We start from the raw sequence: 27533 nt of genomic DNA, 5'->3' as shown, positions 1-27533 counted from the left end.
TAAAGGACAGCGGGTCCTAAAGGACACTGGGTCCTAAAGGACAGCGGGTCCTAAAGGACAGCGGGTCCTAAAGGACAGCGGGTCCTAAAGGACACTGGGTCCTAAAGGACACCGGGTCCTAAAGGACAGCGGGTCCTAAAGGACAGCGGGTCCTAAAGGACAGCGGGTCCTAAAGGACAACGGGTCCTAAAGGACAGCAGGTCCTGAAGGACAGCGGGTCCTAAAGGACAGCGGGTCCTAAAGGACAGCAGGTCCTAAAGGACAACGGGTCCTAAAGGACACCAGGTCCTAAAGGACAGCGGGTCCTAAAGGACAGCAGGTCCTAAAGGACAACGGGTCCTAAAGGACAGCAGGTCCTGAAGGACAGCGGGTCCTAAAGGACACTGGGTCCTAATGGACACCGGGTCCTAAAGGACAGCGGGTCCTAAAGGACACTGGGTCCTAAAGGACAGCGGGTCCTAAAGGACAGCAGGTCCTAAAGGACAACGGGTCCTAAATGACAGCAGGTCCTGAAGGACAGCGGGTCCTAAAGGACACTGGGTCCTAAAGGACAGCGGGTCCTAAAGGACAGCAGGTCCTGAAGGACAGCGGGTCCTAAAGGACACTGGGTCCTAAAGGACAGCGGGTCCTAAAGGACAGCAGGTCCTGAAGGACAGCGGGTCCTAAAGGACACTGGGTCCTAATGGACACCGGGTCCTAAAGGACAGCGGGTCCTAAAGGACACTGGGTCCTAAAGGACAGCGGGTCCTAAATGACAGCAGGTCCTAAAGGACACCAGGTCCTAAAGGACAGCGGGTCCTAAAGGACAGCAGGTCCTGAAGGACATCGGGTCCTAAAGGACACTGGGTCCTAATGGACACCGGGTCCTAAAGGACAGCGGGTCCTAAAGGACACTGGGTCCTAAAGGACAGCGGGTCCTAAATGACAGCAGGTCCTAAAGGACACCAGGTCCTAAAGGACAGCGGGTCCTAAAGGACAGCGGGTCCTAAAGGACAGCGGGTCCTAAAGGACAGCAGGTCCTGAAGGACAGCGGGTCCTAAAGGACACTGGGTCCTAAAGGACAGCGGGTCCTAAAGGACAGCGGGTCCTAAAGGACAGCGGGTCCTAAAGGACACTGGGTCCTAAAGGACAGCAGGTCCTAAAGGACAGCGGGTCCTAAAGGACACCAGGTCCTAAAGGACAGCGGGTCCTAAAGGACACCAGGTCCTAAAGGACAGCGGGTCCTAAAGGACAGCGGGTCCTAAAGGACACTGGGTCCTAAAGGACAGCGGGTCCTAAATGACAGCGGGTCCTAAAGGACAGCGGGTCCTAATGGACACTGGGTCCTAAAGGACAGCGGGTCCTAAAGGACAGCGGGTCCTAAAGGACACCAGGTCCTAAAGGACAGCGGGTCCTAAAGGACACCAGGTCCTAAAGGACACCGGGTCCTAAAGGACAGCGGGTCCTAAAGGACAGCGGGTCCTAAAGGACACCAGGTCCTAAAGGACACCAGGTCCTAAAGGACAGCGGGTCCTAAAGGACAGCGGGTCCTAAAGGACACCAGGTCCTAAAGGACAGCGGGTCCTAAAGGACACCAGGTCCTAAAGGACAGCGGGTCCTAAAGGACACCAGGTCCTAAAGGACAGCGGGTCCTAAAGGACAACGGGTCCTAAAGGACAGCGGGTCCTAAAGGACAGCAGGTCCTAAAGGACAGCACGTCCTAAAGGACACTGGGTCCTAAAGGACAGCAGGTCCTAAGGGACAGCGGGTCCTAAAGGACAGCAGGTCCTAAAGGACACCAGGTCCTAAAGGACACCGGGTCCTAAAGGACAGCAGGTCCTAAAGGACAGCGGGTCCTAAAGGACAGCGGGTCCTAAAGGACAGCGGGTCCTAAAGGACACTGGGTCCTAAAGGACAGCGGGTCCTAAAGGACAGCGGGTCCTAAAGGACAGTGGGTCCTAAAGGACAGCGGTCCTAAAGGACACTGGGTCCTAAAGGACAGCAGGTCCTAAAGGACAGCAGGTCCTAAAGGACAGCGGGTCCTAAAGGACAGCGGGTCCTAATGGACACTGGGTCCTAAAGGACAGCAGGTCCTAAAGGACACCGGGTCCTAAAGGACAGCGGGTCCTAAAGGACACTGGGTCCTAAAGGACAGCAGGTCCTAAAGGACAGCGGGTCCTAAAGGACAGCGGGTCCTAAAGGACAGCGGGTCCTAATGGACACTGGGTCCTAAAGGACACCAGGTCCTAAAGGACACCGGGTCCTAAAGGACAGCAGGTCCTAAAGGACAGCGGGTCCTAAAGGACACTGGGTCCTAAAGGACAGCAGGTCCTAAAGGACAGTGGGTCCTAAAGGACAGCGGGTCCTAAAGGACACCGGGTCCTAAAGGACAGCGGGTCCTAAAGGACACCGGGTCCTAAAGGACAGCGGGTCCTAAAGGACACTGGGTCCTAAAGGACAGCAGGTCCTAAAGGACAGCAGGTCCTAAAGGACAGCTGGTCCTAAAGGACAGCGGGTCCTAAAGGACACTGGGTCCTAAAGGACACCGGGTCCTAAAGGACAGCGGGTCCTAAAGGACAGCGGGTCCTAAAGGACAGCGGGTCCTTAAGGACACCGGGTCCTAAAGGACAGCGGGTCCTAAAGGACACCGGGTCCTAAAGGACAGCAGGTCCTAAAGGACAGCGGGTCCTAAAGGACACCGGGTCCTAAAGGACAGCGGGTCCTAAAGGACACTGGGTCCTAAAGGACAGCGGGTCCTAAAGGACAGCGGGTCCTTAAGGACACCGGGTCCTAAAGGACAGCGGGTCCTAAAGGACACCGGGTCCTAAAGGACACCGGGTCCTAAAGGACAGCGGGTCCTAAAGGACACCAGGTCCTAAAGTACAACGGGTCCTAAAGGACAGCGGGTCCTAAAGGACAGCGGGTCCTAAAGGACAGCGGGTCCTAAAGGACACTGGGTCCTAAAGGACAGCGGGTCCTAAAGGACACCAGGTCCTAAAGGACAGCGGGTCCTAAAGGACAGCGGGTCCTAAAGGACACTGGGTCCTAAAGGACAGCGGGTCCTAAAGGACACCAGGTCCTAAAGGACAGCGGGTCCTAAAGTACACCGGGTCCTAAAGGACAGCGGGTCCTAAAGGACACCAGGTCCTAAAGGACAGCGGGTCCTAAAGGACACTGGGTCCTAAAGGACAGCGGGTCCTAAAGGACACCAGGTCCTAAAGGACAGCGGGTCCTAAAGGACACCAGGTCCTAAAGGACAGCAGGTCCTAAAGGACAGCGGGTCCTAAAGGACAGCGGGTCCTAAAGGACACCAGGTCCTAAAGGACAGCGGGTCCTAAAGGACACCGGGTCCTAAAGGACAGCGGGTCCTAAAGGACACTGGGTCCTAAAGGACAGCGGGTCCTAAAGGACAGCGGGTCCTAAAGGACAGCGGGTCCTAAAGGACACCGGGTCCTAAAGGACAGCGGGTCCTAAAGGACACCAGGTCCTAAAGGACAGCGGGTCCTAAAGGACACCAGGTCCTAAAGGACAGCGGGTCCTAAAGGACAGCGGGTCCTAAAGGACACCAGGTCCTAAAGGACAGCGGGTCCTAAAGGACACCAGGTCCTAAAGGACACCGGGTCCTAAAGGACAGCGGGTCCTAAAGGACACCAGGTCCTAAAGGACACCAGGTCCTAAAGGACAGCGGGTCCTAAAGGACAGCGGGTCCTAAAGGACACCAGGTCCTAAAGGACAGCGGGTCCTAAAGGACACCAGGTCCTAAAGGACAGCGGGTCCTAAAGGACACCAGGTCCTAAAGGACAGCGGGTCCTAAAGGACAACGGGTCCTAAAGGACAGCGGGTCCTAAAGGACAGCAGGTCCTAAAGGACAGCACGTCCTAAAGGACACTGGGTCCTAAAGGACAGCAGGTCCTAAGGGACAGCGGGTCCTAAAGGACAGCAGGTCCTAAAGGACAGCAGGTCCTAAAGGACACCGGGTCCTAAAGTACAGCAGGTCCTAAAGGACAGCGGGTCCTAAAGGACAGCGGGTCCTAAAGGACACTGGGTCCTAAAGGACAGCGGGTCCTAAAGGACAGCGGGTCCTAAAGGACAGTGGGTCCTAAAGGACAGCGGTCCTAAAGGACACTGGGTCCTAAAGGACAGCAGGTCCTAAAGGACAGCGGGTCCTAAAGGACAGCGGGTCCTAATGGACAGTGGGTCCTAAAGGACAGCGGGTCCTAAAGGACAGCGGGTCCTAAAGGACAGTGGGTCCTAAAGGACAGCGGTCCTAAAGGACACTGGGTCCTAAAGGACACCGGGTCCTAAAGGACAGCGGGTCCTAAAGGACAGCGGGTCCTAAAGGACAGCAGGTCCTAAAGGACACCGGGTCCTAAAGGACAGCGGGTCCTAAAGGACACTGGGTCCTAAAGGACAGCAGGTCCTAAAGGACAGCGGGTCCTAAAGGACAGCGGGTCCTAATGGACACTGGGTCCTAAAGGACACCAGGTCCTAAAGGACACCGGGTCCTAAAGGACAGCAGGTCCTAAAGGACAGCGGGTCCTAAAGGACACTGGGTCCTAAAGGACAGCAGGTCCTAAAGGACAGTGGGTCCTAAAGGACAGCGGGTCCTAAAGGACACCGGGTCCTAAAGGACAGCGGGTCCTAAAGAACACCAGGTCCTAAAGGACAGCGGGTCCTAAAGGACACTGGGTCCTAAAGGACAGCGGGTCCTAAAGGACAGCAGGTCCTAAAGGACACCGGGTCCTAAAGGACAGCGGGTCCTAAAGGACAGCGGGTCCTAAAGGACAGCGGGTCCTAAAGGACAGCGGGTCCTAAAGGACAACGGGTCCTAAAGGACAGCGGGTCCTAAAGGACAGCAGGTCCTAAAGGACAGCGGGTCCTAAAGGACAGCAGGTCCTAAAGGACACCAGGTCCTAAAGGACAGCGGGTCCTAAAGGACAGCGGGTCCTAAAGGACAGTGGGTCCTAAAGGACAGCAGGTCCTAAAGGACAGCTGGTCCTAAAGGACACTGGGTCCTAAAGGACAGCGGGTCCTAAAGGACACCAGGTCCTAAAGGACAGCGGGTCCTAAAGGACACCAGGTCCTAAAGGACAGCGGGTCCTAAAGGACACCAGGTCCTAAAGGACAGCTGGTCCTAAAGGACACTGGGTCCTAAAGGACAGCGGGTCCTAAAGGACACCAGGTCCTAAAGGACAGCGGGTCCTAAAGTACACTGGGTCCTAAAGGACAGCGGGTCCTAAAGGACACCAGGTCCTAAAGGACAGCGGGTCCTAAAGGACACTGGGTCCTAAAGGACAGCGGGTCCTAAAGGACACCAGGTCCTAAAGGACAGCGGGTCCTAAAGGACACCAGGTCCTAAAGGACACCAGGTCCTAAAGGACAGCAGGTCCTAAAGGACAGCGGGTCCTAAAGGACAGCGGGTCCTAAAGGACAGCGGGTCCTAAAGGACAGCGGGTCCTAAAGGACACCGGGTCCTAAAGGACAGCGGGTCCTAAAGGACACTGGGTCCTAAAGGACAGCGGGTCCTAAAGGACAGCGGGTCCTAAAGGACGGCGGGTCCTAAAGGACACCGGGTCCTAAAGGACAGCGGGTCCTAAAGGACACCAGGTCCTAAAGGACAGCGGGTCCTAAAGGACACCAGGTCCTAAAGGACAGCGGGTCCTAAAGGACACCAGGTCCTAAAGGACAGCGGGTCCTAAAGGACACCAGGTCCTAAAGGACAGCGGGTCCTAAAGGACACCGGGTCCTAAAGGACACCAGGTCCTAAAGGACAGCGGGTCCTAAAGGACAACAGGTCCTTAAGGACAGCGGGTCCTAAAGGACAGCGGGTCCTAAAGGACACCGGGTCCTAAAGGACAACGGATCCTAAAGGACAGCGGGTCCTAAAGGACAGCGGGTCCTAAAGGACAACGGGTCCTAAAGGACAACGGGTCCTAAAGGACAACGGCTCCTAAAGGACAGCGGGTCCTAAATGACAGCGGGTCCTAAAGGACAACAGGTCCTAAAGGACAGCGGGTCCTAAAGGACAGCGGGTCCTAAAGGACAGCGGGTCCTAAAGGACAACGGGTCCTAAAGGACAGCGGGTCCTAAAGGACAGCGGGTCCTAAAGGACACCGGGTCCTAAAGGACAACGGGTCCTAAAGGACACCGGGTCCTAAAGGACAGCGGGTCCTAAAGGACACCGGGTCCTAAAGAACACCGGGTCCTAAAGGACAACGGGTCCTAAAGGACAGCGGGTCCTAAAGGACAACGGGTCCTAAAGGACAGCGGGTCCTAAAGGACACCGGGTCCTAAAGGACAGCGGGTCCTAAATGACAGCGGGTCCTAAAGGACACTGGGTCCTAAAGGACAGCGGGTCCTAAATGACAGCGGGTCCTAAAGGACACCGGGTCCTAAAGGACACCGGGTCCTAAATGACAGCGGGTCCTAAAGGACAGCGGGTCCTAAAGGACACCAGGTCCTAAAGGACAGCGGGTCCTAAAGGACACCGGGTCCTAAAGGACACCGGGTCCTAAAGGACAGCGGGTCCTAAAGGACAGCGGGTCCTAAAGGACACCGGGTCCTAAAGGACAACGGGTCCTAAAGGACAGCGGGTCCTAAAGGACAGCGGGTCCTAAAGGACAACGGGTCCTAAAGGACAGCGGGTCCTAAAGGACAGCGGGTCCTAAAGGACACTGGGTCCTAAAGGACACCGGGTCCTAAAGGACAACGGGTCCTAAAGGACAGCGGGTCCTAAATGACAGCGGGTCCTAAAGGACAGCGGGTCCTAAAGGACACCGGGTCCTAAAGGACAGCGGGTCCTAAAGGACACCGGGTCCTAAAGGACAGCGGGTCCTAAAGGACAGCGGGTCCTAAAGGACACCGGGTCCTAAAGGACAGCGGGTCCTAAAGGACAGCGGGTCCTAAAGGACACCGGGTCCTAAAGGACAGCGGGTCCTAAAGGACACCGGGTCCTAAAGGACAGCGGGTCCTAAAGGACAGCGGGTCCTAAAGGACAACGGGTCCTAAAGGACAGCGGGTCCTAAAGGACACCGGGTCCTAAAGGACAGCAGGTCCTAAAGGACAGCGGGTCCTAAAGGACAGCGGGTCCTAAAGGACAGCAGGTCCTAAAGGACACCGGGTCCTAAAGGACAGCGGGTCCTAAAGGACAGCGGGTCCTAAAGGACACCGGGTCCTAAAGGACAGCGGGTCCTAAAGGACAGCGGGTCCTAAAGGACACCGGGTCCTAAAGGACAACAGGTCCTAAAGGACACCGGGTCCTAAAGGACAGCGGGTCCTAAAGGACACCGGGTCCTAAAGGACAACAGGTCCTAAAGGACACCGGGTCCTAAAGGACACCGGGTCCTAAAGGACAGCGGGTCCTAAAGGACACCGGGTCCTAAAGGACAACGGGTCCTAAAGGACACCGGGTCCTAAAGGACAGCGGGTCCTAAAGGACAGCGGGTCCTAAAGGACAACGGGTCCTAAAGGACAGCGGGTCCTAAAGGACAACAGGTCCTAAAGGACAGCTGGTCCTAAAGGACAGCAGGTCCTAAAGGACAACAGGTCCTAAAGGACAACAGGTCCTAAAGGACAGCGGGTCCTAAAGGACAGCGGGTCCTAAAGGACACCAGGTCCTAAAGGACAGCGGGTCCTAAAGGACAGCGGGTCCTAAAGGACAGCAGGTCCTAAAGGACAGCAGGTCCTAAAGGACACCAGGTCCTAAAGGACAGCGGGTCCTAAAGGACAGCAGGTCCTAAAGGACAGCGGGTCCTAAAGGACAGCGGGTCCTAAAGGACAGCAGGTCCTAAAGGACAGCGGGTCCTAAAGGACACTGGGTCCTAAAGGACAGCGGGTCCTAAAGGACAGCAGGTCCTAAAGGACAGCGGGTCCTAAAGGACAGCAGGTCCTAAAGGACAACGCACCAGTTGCACCAGTTTATGTCTTCTCCTGCCACTGGGAATATAATGAGTTTATCAGACCTGCAGATCGTTGCATTTGGTTTGGATTTACATTTTGCTCTCTGAAGTTGTGGAGTTCAGACTGCAACATGTTCTTTACTGATGTGGAGACAGCGGCGTAGGAATGTGCAACACGACCCTGGCTAGCGGTGAGCGGATATGCTAGCTTGAGTGCCAGGTAGACAGTCTGCCGACAGCTCCTTCTCTGACCTTCCTGCCTGAAGTTACAGGAGCAGTTACATGAAACATTATCCAGGGGGAACATGTGTTGCAGGTTTTTCAGAATTCCATTCACATCTTCCCTCACATTCCCAGAACTGGCAGATGGAGGGCAGCGATGAGCATCACCTACCATGACTTCCACCGTACTTGAGCACCTGCATTATTTAAAAGGCTGAGTCCGACCTGCAGGACTACTCACACACGGCCATTAAACCTTCGCTCTTCTGTTCTGCAGAAAACATCAGAGCCACCAAGAAGAACCAGAGAGTTATCTACTTATATGAATTATTCACCGGTTGCTGTGTTTGTCGTGCTCTCAGACCGCGTCCTGATGCTTGGTGTCAAAGGTGAAACACGCTAACCAGAGGCATGATAACCTGTGTCCAACGCTTCATGCAGGAAGCAGCTCAATAAACTGGATTGATTAGTGGAGTTGTTTTAAATATGTTTTGGGGACATTATGAGGAACCTGAAAACTGTAGAGCAGATAATAATTCGATGAATGCAACACAAGATCTCAGACTAAACACCGGCAGCGCGCATCACTGCAGGCTTGTCGGACTAAATGTAGCATGCTTGTTGTTTTTCCTTTTTGGCTCTCCACTCTAAACTTCCGCTTGTTTCACTGGGAAATCAAACGTTTCTTTAAAATTCTTTCTTTCTTACTCATCAAAGGTCCATCAAAGCTAGTCTGTCAGGGCTGCTGGTTGCAGCGACAGCTTGGATCTGGAGTTAGATGGATAAGGGGTTGAGAAAGAAGAAACAAAACTATCTCACTACGTCTGCTGCTGTTACAGATATACATATTACAAAGAAAACTATGGCTGTTCTCGACCCTCCACTACAGCTTGGCAGTTGTTCAGTCTGGAAGAAACCAGACTAGCTTGGTTCCACTTGCAGCAAACAATCAAAATATTTTTGCTTTCTGGCTTCAGGTGAATCAGAAATGTCCTCGTTTAGAAGTTAGACCTGTTGAATCACTTGTTACTCTCTGCATTTAGTCATGTAGACATGACAGGCAGAGAGAGGGACGGGAGATTCTCATGGCGATGAGGTGGAATGGGAGATTCTCATGGTGATGAGGTGGGACGGGAGATTCTCATGGTGATGAGGTGGAACGGGAGATTCTCATGGTGATGAGGTGGAACGGGAGATTCTCATGGTGATGAGGTGGAACGGGAGATTCTCATGGTGATGAGGTGGAACGGGAGGTTCTCATGGTGATGAGGTGGAACGGGAGTTTCTCATGGTGATGAGGTGGGACGGGAGATTCTCATGGTGATGAGGTGGAACGGGAGATTCTCATGGTGATGAGGTGGAACGGGAGATTCTCATGGTGATGAGGTGGAACGGGAGATTCTCATGGTGATGAGGTGGAACGGGAGATTCTCATGGTGATGAGGTGGAACGGGAGTTTCTCATGGTGATGAGGTGGGACGGGAGATTCTCATGGTGATGAGGTGGAACGGGAGATTCTCATGGTGATGAGGTGGAACGGGAGATTCTCATGGTGATGAGGTGGAACGGGAGTTTCTCATGGTGATGAGGTGGGACGGGAGATTCTCATGGTGATGAGGTGGAACGGGAGATTCTCATGGTGATGAGGTGGGACGGGAGATTCTCATGGTGATGAGGTGGAACGGGAGTTTCTCATGGTGATGAGGTGGGACGGGAGATTCTCATGGTGATGAGGTGGGACGGGAGATTCTCATGGTGATGAGGTGGAACAGGAGATTCTCATGGTGATGAGGTGGAACGGGAGATTCTCATCATGATGAGGTGGAACAGGAGATTCTCATCATGATGATGTAGAACGGGAGATTCTCATGGTGATGAGGTGGAATGGGAGATTCTCATGGTGATGAGGTGGAACGGGAGATTCTCATCATGATGAGGTGGAACGGGAGATTCTCATGGCGATGATGTAGAACGGGAGATTCTCATGGTGATGAGGTGGAACGGGAGATTCTCATGGCGATGATGTAGAACGGGAGATTCTCATGGCGATGAGGTGGAATGGGAGATTCTCATGGTGATGAGGTGGAACGGGAGATTCTCATGGTGATGAGGTGGAACGGGAGGTTCTCATGGTGATGAGGTGGAACGGGAGATTCTCATGGTGATGAGGTGGGACGGGAGATTCTCATGGTGATGAGGTGGAACGGGAGATTCTCATGGTGATGAGGTGGAACGGGAGATTCTCATGGCGATGATGTAGAACGGGAGATTCTCATGGTGATGAGGTGGAACGGGAGATTCTCATGGTGATGAGGTGGAACGGGAGATTCTCATCATGATGAGGTGGAACAGGAGATTCTCATCATGATGATGTAGAACGGGAGATTCTCATGGTGATGAGGTGGAATGGGAGATTCTCATGGTGATGAGGTGGAACGGGAGATTCTCATCATGATGAGGTGGAACGGGAGATTCTCATGGCGATGATGTAGAACGGGAGATTCTCATGGTGATGAGGTGGAACGGGAGATTCTCATGGCGATGATGTAGAACGGGAGATTCTCATGGTGATGAGGTGGAACGGGAGATTCTCATGGCGATGAGGTGGAACGGGAGATTCTCATGGCGATGAGGTGGAACGGGAGATTCTCATGGCGATGAGGTGGAATGGGAGATTCTCATGGTGATGAGGTGGAACGGGAGATTCTCATCATGATGAGGTGGAACGGGAGATTCTCATGGCGATGATGTAGAACGGGAGATTCTCATGGTGATGAGGTGGAACGGGAGATTCTCATGGCGATGATGTAGAACGGGAGATTCTCATGGTGATGAGGTGGAACGGGAGATTCTCATGGTGATGAGGTGGAACGGGAGATTCTCATCATGATGAGGTGGAACAGGAGATTCTCATCATGATGATGTAGAACGGGAGATTCTCATGGTGATGAGGTGGAACGGGAGATTCTCATGATGATGAGGTGGAACGGGAGATTCTCATCATGATGATGTAGAACGGGAGATTCTCATGGTGATGAGGTGGAACGGGAGATTCTCATCATGATGAGGTGGAACGGGAGATTCTCATCATGATGATGTGGAACGGGAGATTCTCATGGTGATGAGGTGGAACGGGAGATTCTCATCATGATGAGGTGGAACGGGAGATTCTCATGGTGATGAGGTGGAACGGGAGATTCTCATGGTGATGAGGTGGAACGGGAGATTCTCATCATGATGAGGTGGAACGGGAGATTCTCATGGCGATGATGTAGAACGGGAGATTCTCATGGTGATGAGGTGGAACGGGAGATTCTCATGGCGATGATGTAGAACGGGAGATTCTCATGGTGATGAGGTGGAAAGGGAGATTCTCATGGTGATGAGGTGGAACGGGAGATTCTCATCATGATGAGGTGGAACAGGAGATTCTCATCATGATGATGTAGAACGGGAGATTCTCATGGTGATGAGGTGGAACGGGAGATTCTCATGATGATGAGGTGGAACGGGAGATTCTCATCATGATGATGTAGAACGGGAGATTCTCATGGTGATGAGGTGGAACGGGAGATTCTCATCATGATGAGGTGGAACGGGAGATTCTCATCATGATGATGTGGAACGGGAGATTGTCATGGTGATGAGGTGGAACGGGAGATTCTCATGGTGATGAGGTGGAACAGGAGATTCTCATGGTGATTAGGTGGAACAGGAGATTCTCATGGCGATGAGGTGGAACGGGAGATTCTCATGGCGATGAGGTGGAACGGGAGATTCTCATGGCGATGAGGTGGAACGGGAGATTCTCATGGCGATGAGGTGGAACGGGAGATTCTCATGGCGATGAGGTGGAACGGGAGATACTCATGGTGATGAGGTGGAACGGGAGATTCTCATGGTGATGAGGTGGAACGGGAGATTCTCATCTTGATGATGTAGAACGGGAGATTCTCATGGTGATGAGGTGGAACGGGAGATTCTCATGGTGATGAGGTGGAACGGGAGATTCTCATGGTGATGAGGTGGAACGGGAGATTCTCATCATGATGAGGTGGAACGGGAGATTCTCATGGTGATGAGGTGGAACGGGAGATTCTCATGGTGATGAGGTGGAACGGGAGATTCTCATGGTGATGAGGTGGAACGGGAGATTCTCATGGTGATGAGGTGGAACGGGAGTTTCTCATGGTGATGAGGTGGAACGGGAGATTCTCATGGTGATGAGGTGGAACGGGAGATTCTCATGGTGATGAGGTGGAACGGGAGTTTCTCATGGTGATGAGGTGGGACGGGAGATTCTCATGGTGATGAGGTGGAACGGGAGATTGTCATGGTGATGAGGTGGAACGGGAGATTCTCATGGTGATGAGGTGGAACAGGAGATTCTCATGGTGATGAGGTGGAACGGGAGATTCTCATGGTGATGAGGTGGAACGGGAGATTCTCATGGTGATGAGGTGGAACGGGAGATTCTCATGGCGATGAGGTGGAACGGGAGATTCTCATGGCGATGAGGTGGAACGGGAGATTCTCATGGCGATGAGGTGGAACGGGAGATTCTCATGGCGATGAGGTGGAACGGGAGATACTCATGGTGATGAGGTGGAACGGGAGATTCTCATGGTGATGAGGTGGAACGGGAGATTCTCATCTTGATGATGTAGAACGGGAGATTCTCATGGTGATGAGGTGGAACGGGAGATTCTCATGGTGATGAGGTGGAACGGGAGATTCTCATGGTGATGAGGTGGAACGGGAGATTCTCATCATGATGAGGTGGAACGGGAGATTCTCATGGTGATGAGGTGGAACGGGAGATTCTCATGATGATGAGGTGGAACGCGAGATTCTCACCATGATGAGGTGGAACAGGAGATTCTCATCATGATGATGCAGAACGGGAGATTCTCATGGTGATGAGGTGGAACGGGAGATTCTCATGGTGATGAGGTGGAACGGGAGATTCTCATGGTGATGAGGTGGAACGGGAGATTCTCATCATGATGAGGTGGAACGGGAGATTCTCATGGTGATGAGGTGGAACGGGAGATTCTCATCATGATGAGGTGGAACGGGAGATTCTCATGATGATGAGGTGGAACGGGTGATTCTCATGGCGATGAGGTGGGACGGGAGATTCTCATGGCGATGAGGTGGAACGGGAGATTCTCATGGTGATGAGGTGGAACGGGAGATTCTCATGGCGATGAGGTGGAACGGGTGATTCTCATGGTGATGAGGTGGGACGGGAGATTCTCATGGCGATGAGGTGGAATGGGAGATTCTCATGGCGATGAGGTGGAACGGGAGATTCTCCTGGCGATGATGTAGAACGGGAGATTCTCATGGCGATGATGTAGAACGGGAGATTCTGATGGTGATGAGGTGGAACGGGAGATTCTCATGGCGATGATGTAGAACGGGAGATTCTCATGGTGATGAGGTGGAACGGGAGATTCTCATGGCGATGAGGTGGAACGGGAGATTCTCATGGTGATGAGGTGGAACGGGAGATTCTCATGGTGATGAGGTGGAACGGGAGATTCTCATCATGATGAGGTGGAACAGGAGATTCTCATGGTGATGAGGTGGAACGGGAGATTCTCATCATGATGAGGTGGAACGGGAGATTCTCATGGTGATGAGGTGGAACGGGAGATTCTCATGGTGATGAGGTGGAACGGGAGATTCTCATGGTGATGAGGTGGAACGGGAGATTCTCATCATGAGGTGGAACGGGAGATTCTCATCATGATGAGGTGGAACGGGAGATTCTCATGGTGATGAGGTGGAACGGGAGATTCTGATCATGATGAGGTGGAACGGGAGATTCTCATGGTGATGAGGTGGAACGGGAGATTCTCATGGTGATGAGGTGGAACGGGAGATTCTCATGATGATGAGGTGGAACAGGAGATTCTCATCATGATGATGTAGAACGGGAGATTCTCATGGTGATGAGGTGGAACGGGAGATTCTCATGGTGATGAGGTGGAACGGGAGATTCTCATGGTGATGATGTGGAACGGGAGATTCTCATCATGAGGTGGAACGGGAGATTCTCATGGTGATGAGGTGGAACGGGAGATTCTCATCATGATGAGGTGGAACGGGAGATTCTCATCATGATGATGTGGAACGGGAGATTGTCATGGTGATGAGGTGGAACGGGAGATTCTCATGGTGATGAGGTGGAACAGGAGATTCTCATGGCGATGAGGTTGAACGGGAGATTCTCATGGCGATGAGGTGGAACGGGAGATTCTCATGGCGATGAGGTGGAACGGGAGATTCTCATGGTGATGAGGTGGAACGGGAGATTATCATGGTGATGAGGTGGAACGGGAGATTCTCATCTTGATGATGTAGAACGGGAGATTCTCATGGTGATGAGGTGGAACGGGAGATTCTCATGGTGATGAGGTGGAACGGGAGATTCTCATGGTGATGAGGTGGAACGGGAGATTCTCATCATGATGAGGTGGAACGGGAGATTCTCATGGTGATGAGGTGGAACGGGAGATTCTCATGATGATGAGGTGGAACGGGAGATTCTCATCATGATGAGGTGGAACAGGAGATTCTCATCATGATGATGTAGAACGGGAGATTCTCATGGTGATGAGGTGGAACGGGAGATTCTCATGGTGATGAGGTGGAACGGGAGATTCTCATGGTGATGAGGTGGAACGGGAGATTCTCATCATGATGAGGTGGAACGGGAGATTCTCATGGTGATGAGGTGGAACGGGAGATTCTCATGGTGATGAGGTGGAACGGGAGATTCTCATCATGATGAGGTGGAACGGGAGATTCTCATGGTGATGAGGTGGAACGGGAGATTCTCATGGTGATGAGGTAGAACGGGAGATTCTCATGGTGATGAGGTGGAACGGGAGATTCTCATCATGATGAGGTGGAACAGGAGATTCTCATGGCGACGAGGTGGAACGGGAGATTCTCATCATGATGAGGTGGAACGGGAGATTGTCATGGTGATGAGGTGGAACGGGAGATTCTCATTATGATGATGTAGAACGGGAGATTCTCATGGTGATGAGGTGGAACGGGAGATTCTCATGGTGATGAGGTGGAACGGGAGATTCTCATGATGATGAGGTGGAACAGGAGATTCTCATGGCGATGAGGTGGAACGGGAGATTCTCATGGTGATGAGGTGGAACGGGAGATTCTCATCATGATGAGGTGGAACGGGAGATTCTCATGGTGATGAGGTGGAACGGGAGATTCTCATGGTGATGAGGTGGAACGGGAGATTCTCATCATGATGAGGTGGAACGGGAGATTCTCATGGTGATGAGGTGGAACGGGAGATTCTCATGGTGATGAGGTAGAACGGGAGATTCTCATGGTGATGAGGTGGAACGGGAGATTCTCATCATGATGAGGTGGAACAGGAGATTCTCATGGCGACGAGGTGGAACGGGAGATTCTCATCATGATGAGGTGGAACGGGAGATTGTCATGGTGATGAGGTGGAACGGGAGATTCTCATGGTGATGAGGTGGGACGGGAGATTCTCATGGTGATGAGGTGGAACGGGAGTTTCTCATGGTGATGAGGTGGAACGGGAGATTCTCATGGTGATGAGGTGGAACGGGAGATTCTCATGGTGATGAGGTGGAACGGGAGTTTCTCATGGTGATGAGGTGGGACGGGAGATTCTCATGGTGATGAGGTGGAACGGGAGATTGTCATGGTGATGAGGTGGAACGGGAGATTCTCATGGTGATGAGGTGGAACAGGAGATTCTCATGGTGATGAGGTGGAACGGGAGATTCTCATGGTGATGAGGTGGAACGGGAGATTCTCATGGTGATGAGGTGGAACGGGAGATTCTCATGGCGATGAGGTGGAACGGGAGATTCTCATGGCGATGAGGTGGAACGGGAGATTCTCATGGCGATGAGGTGGAACGGGAGATTCTCATGGCGATGAGGTGGAACGGGAGATACTCATGGTGATGAGGTGGAACGGGAGATTCTCATGGTGATGAGGTGGAACGGGAGATTCTCATCTTGATGATGTAGAACGGGAGATTCTCATGGTGATGAGGTGGAACGGGAGATTCTCATGGTGATGAGGTGGAACGGGAGATTCTCATGGTGATGAGGTGGAACGGGAGATTCTCATCATGATGAGGTGGAACGGGAGATTCTCATGGTGATGAGGTGGAACGGGAGATTCTCATGATGATGAGGTGGAACGCGAGATTCTCACCATGATGAGGTGGAACAGGAGATTCTCATCATGATGATGCAGAACGGGAGATTCTCATGGTGATGAGGTGGAACGGGAGATTCTCATGGTGATGAGGTGGAACGGGAGATTCTCATGGTGATGAGGTGGAACGGGAGATTCTCATCATGATGAGGTGGAACGGGAGATTCTCATGGTGATGAGGTGGAACGGGAGATTCTCATCATGATGAGGTGGAACGGGAGATTCTCATGATGATGAGGTGGAACGGGTGATTCTCATGGCGATGAGGTGGGACGGGAGATTCTCATGGCGATGAGGTGGAACGGGAGATTCTCATGGTGATGAGGTGGAACGGGAGATTCTCATGGCGATGAGGTGGAACGGGTGATTCTCATGGTGATGAGGTGGGACGGGAGATTCTCATGGCGATGAGGTGGAATGGGAGATTCTCATGGCGATGAGGTGGAACGGGAGATTCTCCTGGCGATGATGTAGAACGGGAGATTCTCATGGCGATGATGTAGAACGGGAGATTCTGATGGTGATGAGGTGGAACGGGAGATTCTCATGGCGATGATGTAGAACGGGAGATTCTCATGGTGATGAGGTGGAACGGGAGATTCTCATGGCGATGAGGTGGAACGGGAGATTCTCATGGTGATGAGGTGGAACGGGAGATTCTCATGGTGATGAGGTGGAACGGGAGATTCTCATCATGATGAGGTGGAACAGGAGATTCTCATGGTGATGAGGTGGAACGGGAGATTCTCATCATGATGAGGTGGAACGGGAGATTCTCATGGTGATGAGGTGGAACGGGAGATTCTCATGGTGATGAGGTGGAACGGGAGATTCTCATGGTGATGAGGTGGAACGGGAGATTCTCATCATGAGGTGGAACGGGAGATTCTCATCATGATGAGGTGGAACGGGAGATTCTCATGGTGATGAGGTGGAACGGGAGATTCTGATCATGATGAGGTGGAACGGGAGATTCTCATCTTGATGATGTAGAACGGGAGATTCTCATGGTGATGAGGTGGAACGGGAGATTCTCATGGTGATGAGGTGGAACGGGAGATTCTCATGGTGATGAGGTGGAACGGGAGATTCTCATGATGATGAGGTGGAACAGGAGATTCTCATCATGATGATGTAGAACGGGAGATTCTCATGGTGATGAGGTGGAACGGGAGATTCTCATGGTGATGAGGTGGAACGGGAGATTCTCATGGTGATGATGTGGAACGGGAGATTCTCATCATGAGGTGGAACGGGAGATTCTCATCATGATGAGGTGGAACGGGAGATTCTCATCATGATGATGTGGAACGGGAGATTGTCATGGTGATGAGGTGGAACGGGAGATTCTCATGGTGATGAGGTGGAACAGGAGATTCTCATGGCGATGAGGTTGAACGGGAGATTCTCATGGCGATGAGGTGGAACGGGAGATTCTCATGGCGATGAGGTGGAACGGGAGATTCTCATGGTGATGAGGTGGAACGGGAGATTATCATGGTGATGAGGTGGAACGGGAGATTCTCATCTTGATGATGTAGAACGGGAGATTCTCATGGTGATGAGGTGGAACGGGAGATTCTCATGGTGATGAGGTGGAACGGGAGATTCTCATGGTGATGAGGTGGAACGGGAGATTCTCATCATGATGAGGTGGAACGGGAGATTCTCATGGTGATGAGGTGGAACGGGAGATTCTCATGATGATGAGGTGGAACGGGAGATTCTCATCATGATGAGGTGGAACAGGAGATTCTCATCATGATGATGTAGAACGGGAGATTCTCATGGTGATGAGGTGGAACGGGAGATTCTCATGGTGATGAGGTGGAACGGGAGATTCTCATGGTGATGAGGTGGAACGGGAGATTCTCATCATGATGAGGTGGAACGGGAGATTCTCATGGTGATGAGGTGGAACGGGAGATTCTCATGGTGATGAGGTGGAACGGGAGATTCTCATCATGATGAGGTGGAACGGGAGATTCTCATGGTGATGAGGTGGAACGGGAGATTCTCATGGTGATGAGGTAGAACGGGAGATTCTCATGGTGATGAGGTGGAACGGGAGATTCTCATCATGATGAGGTGGAACAGGAGATTCTCATGGCGACGAGGTGGAACGGGAGATTCTCATCATGATGAGGTGGAACGGGAGATTGTCATGGTGATGAGGTGGAACGGGAGATTCTCATTATGATGATGTAGAACGGGAGATTCTCATGGTGATGAGGTGGAACGGGAGATTCTCATGGTGATGAGGTGGAACGGGAGATTCTCATGATGATGAGGTGGAACAGGAGATTCTCATGGCGATGAGGTGGAACGGGAGATTCTCATGGCGATGAGGTGGGACGGGAGATTCTCATGGCGATGAGGTGGAACGGGAGATTCTCATGGCGATGAGGTGGAACGGGAGATTCTCATGGCAATGAGGTGGAACGGGTGATTCTCATGGTGATGAGGTGGGACGGGAGATTCTCATGGCGATGAGGTGGAACGGGAGATTCTCATGGTGATGATGTGGAACGGGAGATTCTCATGGCGATGATGTAGAACGGGAGATTCTCATGGTGATGAGGTGGAACGGGAGATTCTCATGGTGATGAGGTGGAACGGGAGATTCTCATCATGATGAGGTGGAACAGGAGATTCTCATCATGATGAGGTGGAACGGGAGATTCTCATGATGATGAGGTGGAACAGGAGATTCTCATCATGATGATTATAGAACGGGAGATTCTCATGGTGATGAGGTGGAACAGGAGATTCTCATGGTGATGAGGTGGAACGGGAGATTCTCATGGTGATGAGGTGGAAGGGGAGATTCTCATCATGATGATGTAGAACGGGAGATTCTCATGGTGATGAGGTGGAACGGGAGATTCTCATGGTGATGAGGTGGAACAGGAGATTCTCATGGTGATGAGGTGGAACGGGAGATTCTCATCATGATGAGGTGGAACGGGAGATTCTCATGATGATGAGGTGGAACAGGAGATTCTCATCATGATGATGTAGAACGGGAGATTCTCATGGTGATGAGGTGGAACGGGAGATTCTCATGGTGATGAGGTGGAACGGGAGATTCTCATCATGATGAGGTGGAACGGGAGATTCTCATGGTGATGAGGTGGAACAGGAGATTCTCATGGTGATGAGGTGGAACGGGAGATTCTCATGGTGATGAGGTGGAACGGGAGATTCTCATCATGATGAGGTGGAACAGGAGATTCTCATGGTGATGAGGTGGAACGGGAGATTCTCATGGTGATGAGGTGGAACGGGAGATTCTCATGGTGATGAGGTGGAACGGGAGATTCTCATCATGATGAGGTGGAACAGGAGATTCTCATCATGATGATGTAGAACGGGAGATTCTCATGGTGATGAGGTGGAACGGGAGATTCTCATCATGATGAGGTGGAACGGGAGATTCTCATCATGATGATGTAGAACGGGAGATTCTCATGGTGATGAGGTGGAACGGGAGATTCTCATGGTGATGAGGTGGAACGGCAGATTCTCATGGTGATGAGGTGGAACGGGAGATTCTCATCATGATGATGTAGAACGGGAGATTCTCATGGTGATGAGGTGGAACGGGAGATTCTCATCATGATGAGGTGGAACGGGAGATTCTCATGGTGATGAGGTGGAACGGGAGATTCTCATGGTGATGAGGTGGAACGGGAGATTCTCATCATGATGAGGTGGAACGGGAGATTCTCATCATGATGATGTGGAACGGGAGATGCTCATGGTGATGAGGTGGAACGGGAGATTCTCATCATGATGAGGTGGAACGGGAGATTCTCATCATGATGATGTGGAACGGGAGATTCTCATCATGATGAGGTGGAACGGGAGATTCTCATCATGATGATGTGGAACGGGAGATTGTCATGGTGATGAGGTGGAACGGGAGATTCTCATGGTGATGAGGTGGAACAGGAGATTCTCATGGTGATGAGGTGGAACGGGAGATTCTCATGGCGATGAGGTGGAACGGGAGATTCTCATGGCGATGAGGTGGAACGGGAGATTCTCATGGCGATGAGGTGGAACGGGAGATTCTCATGGCGATGAGGTGGAACGGGAGATTCTCATGGTGATGAGGTGGAACGGGAGATTCTCATGGTGATGAGGTGGAACGGGAGATTCTCATGATGATAAGGTGGAACAGGAGATTCTCATGGTGATGAGGTGGAACGGGAGATTCTCATGATGATGAGGTGGAACGGGAGATTCTCATGGTGATGAGGTGGAACGGGAGATTCTCATGGTGATGAGGTGGAACGGGAGATTCTCATGGTGATGAGGTGGAACAGGAGATTCTCATGGTGATGAGGTGGAACGGGAGATTCTCATGGTGATGAGGTGGAACGGGAGATTCTCATGATGATGAGGTGGAACGGGAGATTCTCATCATGATGATGTGGAACAGGAGATTCTCATCATGATGAGGTGGAACGGGAGATTCTCATGGTGATGAGGTGGAACGGGAGATTCTCATCATGATGATGTAGAACGGGAGATTCTCATGGTGATGAGGTGGAACGGGAGATTGTCATGGTGATGAGGTGGAACGGGAGATTCTCATGGTGATGAGGTGGAACGGGAGATTCTCATCATGATGAGGTGGAATGGGAGATTCTCATGGTGATGAGGTGGAACGGGAGATTCTCATGGTGATGAGGTGGAACGGGAGATTCTCATCATGATGAGGTGGAATGGGAGATTCTCATGGTGATGAGGTGGAACGGGAGATTCTCATGGTGATGAGGTGGAACGGGAGATTCTCATCATGATGAGGTGGAATGGGAGATTCTCATGGTGATGAGGTGGAACGGGAGATTCTCATGGTGATGAGGTGGAACGGGAGATTCTCATGGTGATGAGGTGGAACGGGAGATTCTCATGGTGATGAGGTGGAACGGGAGATTCTCATGGTGATGAGGTGGAACGGGAGATTCTCATGGTGATGAGGTGGAACGGGAGATTCTCATGGTGATGAGGTGGAACGGGAGATTCTCATGGTGATGAGGTGGAACGGGAGATTCTCATCATGATGAGGTGGAACGGGAGATTCTCATCATGATGATGTGGAACGGGAGATTCTCATGGTGATGAGGTGGAATGGGAGATTCTCATGGTGATGAGGTGGAACGGGAGATTCTCATGGTGATGAGGTGGAACGGGAGATTCTCATGGTGATGAGGTGGAACGGGAGATTGTCATGGTGATGAGGTGGAACGGGAGATTCTCATGGTGATGAGGTCGAACGGGAGATTCTCATGGTGATGAGGTGGAACGGGAGATTCTCATGGTGATGAGGTGGAACGGGAGATTCTCATGGTGATGAGGTGGAACGGGAGATTCTCATGGTGATGAGGTGGAACGGGAGATTCTCATCATGATGAGGTGGAATGGGAGATTCTCATGGTGATGAGGTGGAACGGGAGATTCTCATGGTGATGAGGTGGAACGGGAGATTCTCATCATGATGAGGTGGAATGGGAGATTCTCATGGTGATGAGGTGGAACGGGAGATTCTCATGGTGATGAGGTGGAACGGGAGATTCTCATCATGATGAGGTGGAATGGGAGATTCTCATGGTGATGAGGTGGAACGGGAGATTCTCATGGTGATGAGGTGGAACCGGAGATTCTCATGGTGATGAGGTGGAACGGGAGATTCTCATGGTGATGAGGTGGAACGGGAGATTCTCATGGTGATGAGGTGGAACGGGAGATTCTCATCATGATGATGTAGAACGGGAGATTCTCATGGTGATGAGGTGGAACGGGAGATTCTCATGGTGATGAGGTGGAACGGGAGATTCTCATGGTGATGAGGTGGAACGGGAGATTCTCATCATGATGAGGTGGAACGGGAGATTCTCATCATGATGATGTGGAACGGGAGATTCTCATGGTGATGAGGTGGAACGGGAGATTCTCATCATGATGATGTGGAACGGGAGATTCTCATGGTGATGAGGTGGAACGGGAGATTCTCATGGTGATGAGGTGGAACGGGAGATTGTCATGGTGATGAGGTGGAACGGGAGATTCTCATGGTGATGAGGTCGAACGGGAGATTCTCATGGTGATGAGGTGGAACGGGAGATTCTCATCATGATGAGGTGGAACGGGAGATTCTCATCATGATGAGGTGGAACGGGAGATTCTCATGGTGATGAGGTGGAACGGGAGATTCTCATGGTGATGAGGTGGAACGGGAGATTGTCATGGTGATGAGGTGGAACGGGAGATTCTCATGGTGACGAGGTGGAACGGGAGATTCTCATGGTGATGAGGTGGAACGGGAGATTGTCATGGTGATGAGGTGGAACGGGAGATTCTCATGGTGACGAGGTGGAACGGGAGATTCTCATGGTGATGAGGTGGAACAGGAGATTCTCATGGTGATGAGGTGGAACGGGAGATTCTCATGGTGATGAGGTGGAACGGGAGATTCTCATCGTGATGAGGTGGAACGGGAGATTCTCATGGTGATGAGGTGGAACGGGAGATTCTCATGGTGATGAGGTGGAACGGGAGATTCTCATCATGATGAGGTGGAACGGGAGATTCTCATGGTGATGAGGTGGAACGGGAGATTCTCATCATGATGAGGTGGAACGGGAGATTCTCATCATGATGAGGTGGAACGGGAGATTCTCATGGTGATGAGGTGGAACGGGAGATTCTCATCATGTTGAGGTGGAACGGGAGATTCTCATGGTGATGAGGTGGAACGGGAGATTCTCATGGTGATGAGGTGGAACGGGAGATTCTCATCATGATGAGGTGGAACGGGAGATTCTCATGGTGATGAGGTGGAACGGGAGATTCTCATGGTGATGAGGTAGAACGGGAGATTCTCATGGTGATGAGGTGGAACGGGAGATTCTCATCATGATGAGGTGGAACGGGAGATTCTCATGGTGACGAGGTGGAACGGGAGATTCTCATCATGATGAGGTGGAACGGGAGATTCTCATGGTGATGAGGTGGAACGGGAGATTCTCATTATGATGATGTAGAACGGGAGATTCTCATGGTGATGAGGTGGAACGGGAGATTCTCATGGTGATGAGGTGGAACGGGAGATTCTCATGATGATGAGGTGGAACGGGAGATTCTCATGGCGATGAGGTGGAACGGGAGATTGTCATGGCGATGAGGTGGGACGGGAGATTCTCATGGCGATGAGGTGGAACGGGAGATTCTCATGGCGATGAGGTGGAACGGGAGATTCTCATGGCAATGAGGTGGAACGGGTGATTCTCATGGTGATGAGGTGGGACGGGAGATTCTCATGGCGATGAGGTGGAACGGGAGATTCTCATGGTGATGATGTGGAACGGGAGATTCTCATGGCGATGATGTAGAACGGGAGATTCTCATGGTGATGAGGTGAAACGGGAGATTCTCATGGCGATGATGTAGAACGGGAGATTCTCATGGTGATGAGGTGGAACGGGAGATTCTCATGGTGATGAGGTGGAACGGGAGATTCTCATCATGATGAGGTGGAACAGGAGATTCTCATCATGATGAGGTGGAACGGGAGATTCTCATGATGATGAGGTGGAACAGGAGATTCTCATCATGATGATGTAGAACGGGAGATTCTCATGGTGATGAGGTGGAACAGGAGATTCTCATGGTGATGAGGTGGAACGGGAGATTCTCATGGTGATGAGGTGGAAGGGGAGATTCTCATCATGATGAGGTGGAACGGGAGATTCTCATGATGATGAGGTGGAACAGGAGATTCTCATCATGATGATGTAGAACGGGAGATTCTCATGGTGATGAGGTGGAACGGGAGATTCTCATGGTGATGAGGTGGAACGGGAGATTCTCATCATGATGAGGTGGAACGGGAGATTCTCATGGTGATGAGGTGGAACAGGAGATTCTCATGGTGATGAGGTGGAACGGGAGATTCTCATGGTGATGAGGTGGAACGGGAGATTCTCATCATGATGAGGTGGAACAGGAGATTCTCATGGTGATGAGGTGGAACGGGAGATTCTCATGGTGATGAGGTGGAACGGGAGATTCTCATGGTGATGAGGTGGAACGGGAGATTCTCATCATGATGAGGTGGAACAGGAGATTCTCATCATGATGATGTAGAACGGGAGATCTCATGGTGATGAGGTGGAACGGAAGATTCTCATCATGATGAGGTGGAACGGGAGATTCTCATCATGATGATGTAGAACGGGAGATTCTCATGGTGATGAGGTGGAACGGGAGATTCTCATGGTGATGAGGTGGAACGGGAGATTCTCATGGTGATGAGGTGGAACGGGAGATTCTCATCATGATGATGTAGAACGGGAGATTCTCATGGTGATGAGGTGGAACGGGAGATTCTCATCATGATGAGGTGGAACGGGAGATTCTCATGGTGATGAGGTGGAACGGGAGATTCTCATGGTGATGAGGTGGAACGGGAGATTCTCATCATGATGAGGTGGAACGGGAGATTCTCATCATGATGATGTGGAACTGGAGATTCTCATGGTGATGAGGTGGAACGGGAGATTCTCATCATGATGAGGTGGAACGGGAGATTCTCATCATGATGAGGTGGAACGGGAGATTCTCATCATGATGATGTGGAACGGGAGATTCTCATGGTGATGATGTGGAACGGGAGATTCTCATGGCGATGAGGTGGGACGGGAGATTCTCATGGCGATGAGGTGGAACGGGAGATTCTCATGGAACGGGAGATTCTCATGGCAATGATGTAGAACGGGAGATTCTCATGGTGATGAGGTGAAACGGGAGATTCTCATGGCGATGATGTAGAACGGGAGATTCTCATGGTGATGAGGTGGAACAGGAAATTCTCATGGTGATGAGGTGGAACGGGAGATTCTCATCATGATGAGGTGGAACAGGAGATTCTCATCATGATGAGGTGGAACGGGAGATTCTCATGATGATGAGGTGGAACAGGAGATTCTCATCATGATGATGTAGAACGGGAGATTCTCATGATGATGAGGTGGAACAGGAGATTCTCATCATGATGATGTAGAACGGGAGATTCTCATGGTGATGAGGTGGAACAGGAGATTCTCATCATGATGAGGTGGAACGGGAGATTCTCATGGTGATGAGGTGGAACAGGAGATTCTCATGGTGATGAGGTGGAACGGGAGATTCTCATGGTGATGAGGTGGAACGGGAGATTCTCATCATGATGAGGTGGAACAGGAGATTCTCATGGTGATGAGGTGGAACGGGAGATTCTCATGGTGATGAGGTGGAACGGGAGATTCTCATGGTGATGAGGTGGAACGGGAGATTCTCATCATGATGAGGTGGAACAGGAGATTCTCATCATGATGATGTAGAACGGGAGATTCTCATGGTGATGAGGTGGAACGGGAGATTCTCATCATGATGAGGTGGAACGGGAGATTCTCATCATGATGATGTAGAACGGGAGATTCTCATGGTGATGAGGTGGAACGGGAGATTCTCATGGTGATGAGGTGGAACGGGAGATTCTCATGGTGATGAGGTGGAACGGGAGATTCTCATCATGATGATGTAGAACGGGAGATTCTCATGGTGATGAGGTGGAACGGGAGATTCTCATCATGATGAGGTGGAACGGGAGATTCTCATGGTGATGAGGTGGAACGGGAGATTCTCATGGTGATGAGGTGGAACGGGAGATTCTCATCATGATGAGGTGGAACGGGAGATTCTCATCATGATGATGTGGAACGGGAGATTCTCATGGTGATGAGGTGGAACGGGAGATTCTCATCATGATGATGTGGAACGGGAGATTCTCATCATGATGAGGTGGAACGGGAGATTCTCATCATGATGATGTGGAACGGGAGATTGTCATGGTGATGAGGTGGAACGGGAGATTCTCATGGTGATGAGGTGGAACAGGAGATTCTCATGGTGATGAGGTGGAACGGGAGATTCTCATGGCGATGAGGTGGAACGGGAGATTCTCATGGCGATGAGGTGGAACGGGAGATTCTCATGGCGATGAGGTGGAACGGGAGATTCTCATGGCGATGAGGTGGAACGGGAGATTCTCATGGTGATGAGGTGGAACGGGAGATTCTCATGGTGATGAGGTGGAACGGGAGATTCTCATGGTGATGAGGTGGAACAGGAGATTCTCATCTTGATGATGTAGAACGGGAGATTCTCATGGTGATGAGGTGGAACGGGAGATTCTCATGGTGATGAGGTGGAACGGGAGATTCTCATGGTGATGAGGTGGAACGGGAGATTCTCATGATGATGAGGTGGAACGGGAGATTCTCATGGTGATGAGGTGGAACGGGAGATTCTCATGATGATGAGGTGGAACGGGAGATTCTCATGATGATGAGGTGGAACGGGAGATTCTCATGGTGATGAGGTGGAACGGGAGATTCTCATCATGATGATGTAGAACGGGAGATTCTCATGGTGATGAGGTAGAACGGGAGATTCTCATGGTGATGAGGTGGAACGGGAGATTCTCATGGTGATGAGGTGGAACGGGAGATTCTCATGATGATGAGGTGGAACGGGAGATTCTCATCATGATGATGTGGAACAGGAGATTCTCATCATGATGAGGTGGAACGGGAGATTCTCATCATGATGAGGTGGAACGGGAGATTCTCATGGTGATGTAGAACGGGAGATTCTCATGGTGATGAGGTGGAACGGGAGATTCTCATGGTGATGAGGTGGAACGGGAGATTCTCATGGCAATGAGGTGGAACGGGTGATTCTCATGGTAATGAGGTGGGACGGGAGATTCTCATGGCGATGAGGTGGAACGGGAGATTCTCATGGTGATGATGTGGAACGGGAGATTCTCATGGCGATGATGTAGAACGGGAGATTCTCATGGTGATGAGGTGAAACGGGAGATTCTCATGGCGATGATGTAGAACGGGAGATTCTCATGGTGATGAGGTGGAACAGGAGATTCTCATGGTGATGAGGTGGAACGGGAGATTCTCATCATGATGAGGTGGAACAGGAGATTCTCATCATGATGAGGTGGAACGGGAGATTCTCATGGTGATGAGGTGGAACGGGAGATTCTCATCATGATGATGTAGAACGGGAGATTCTCATGGTGATGAGGTGGAACAGGAGATTCTCATGGTGATGAGGTGGAAC

At 51.5% G+C, this 27533-nt stretch overlaps 1 protein-coding gene across 6 annotated transcripts in view; it reads left to right on the top strand.

Annotated features, from left to right (window-relative positions):
* LOC306764394 (extracellular matrix organizing protein FRAS1-like) overlaps positions 1 to 27533 on the top strand; it is a 623368-nt gene that overhangs the window by 61669 nt on the left and 534166 nt on the right. The gene's annotated exons all lie outside the window — the stretch shown is intronic.

Source organism: Telmatherina bonti (assembly GCF_933228915.1).
Source record: "Telmatherina bonti genome assembly, chromosome: 13".
In the NCBI taxonomy this organism is placed as follows: domain Eukaryota; kingdom Metazoa; phylum Chordata; class Actinopteri; order Atheriniformes; family Telmatherinidae; genus Telmatherina; species Telmatherina bonti.
This window is presented reverse-complemented; position numbering and strand designations above follow the sequence as displayed.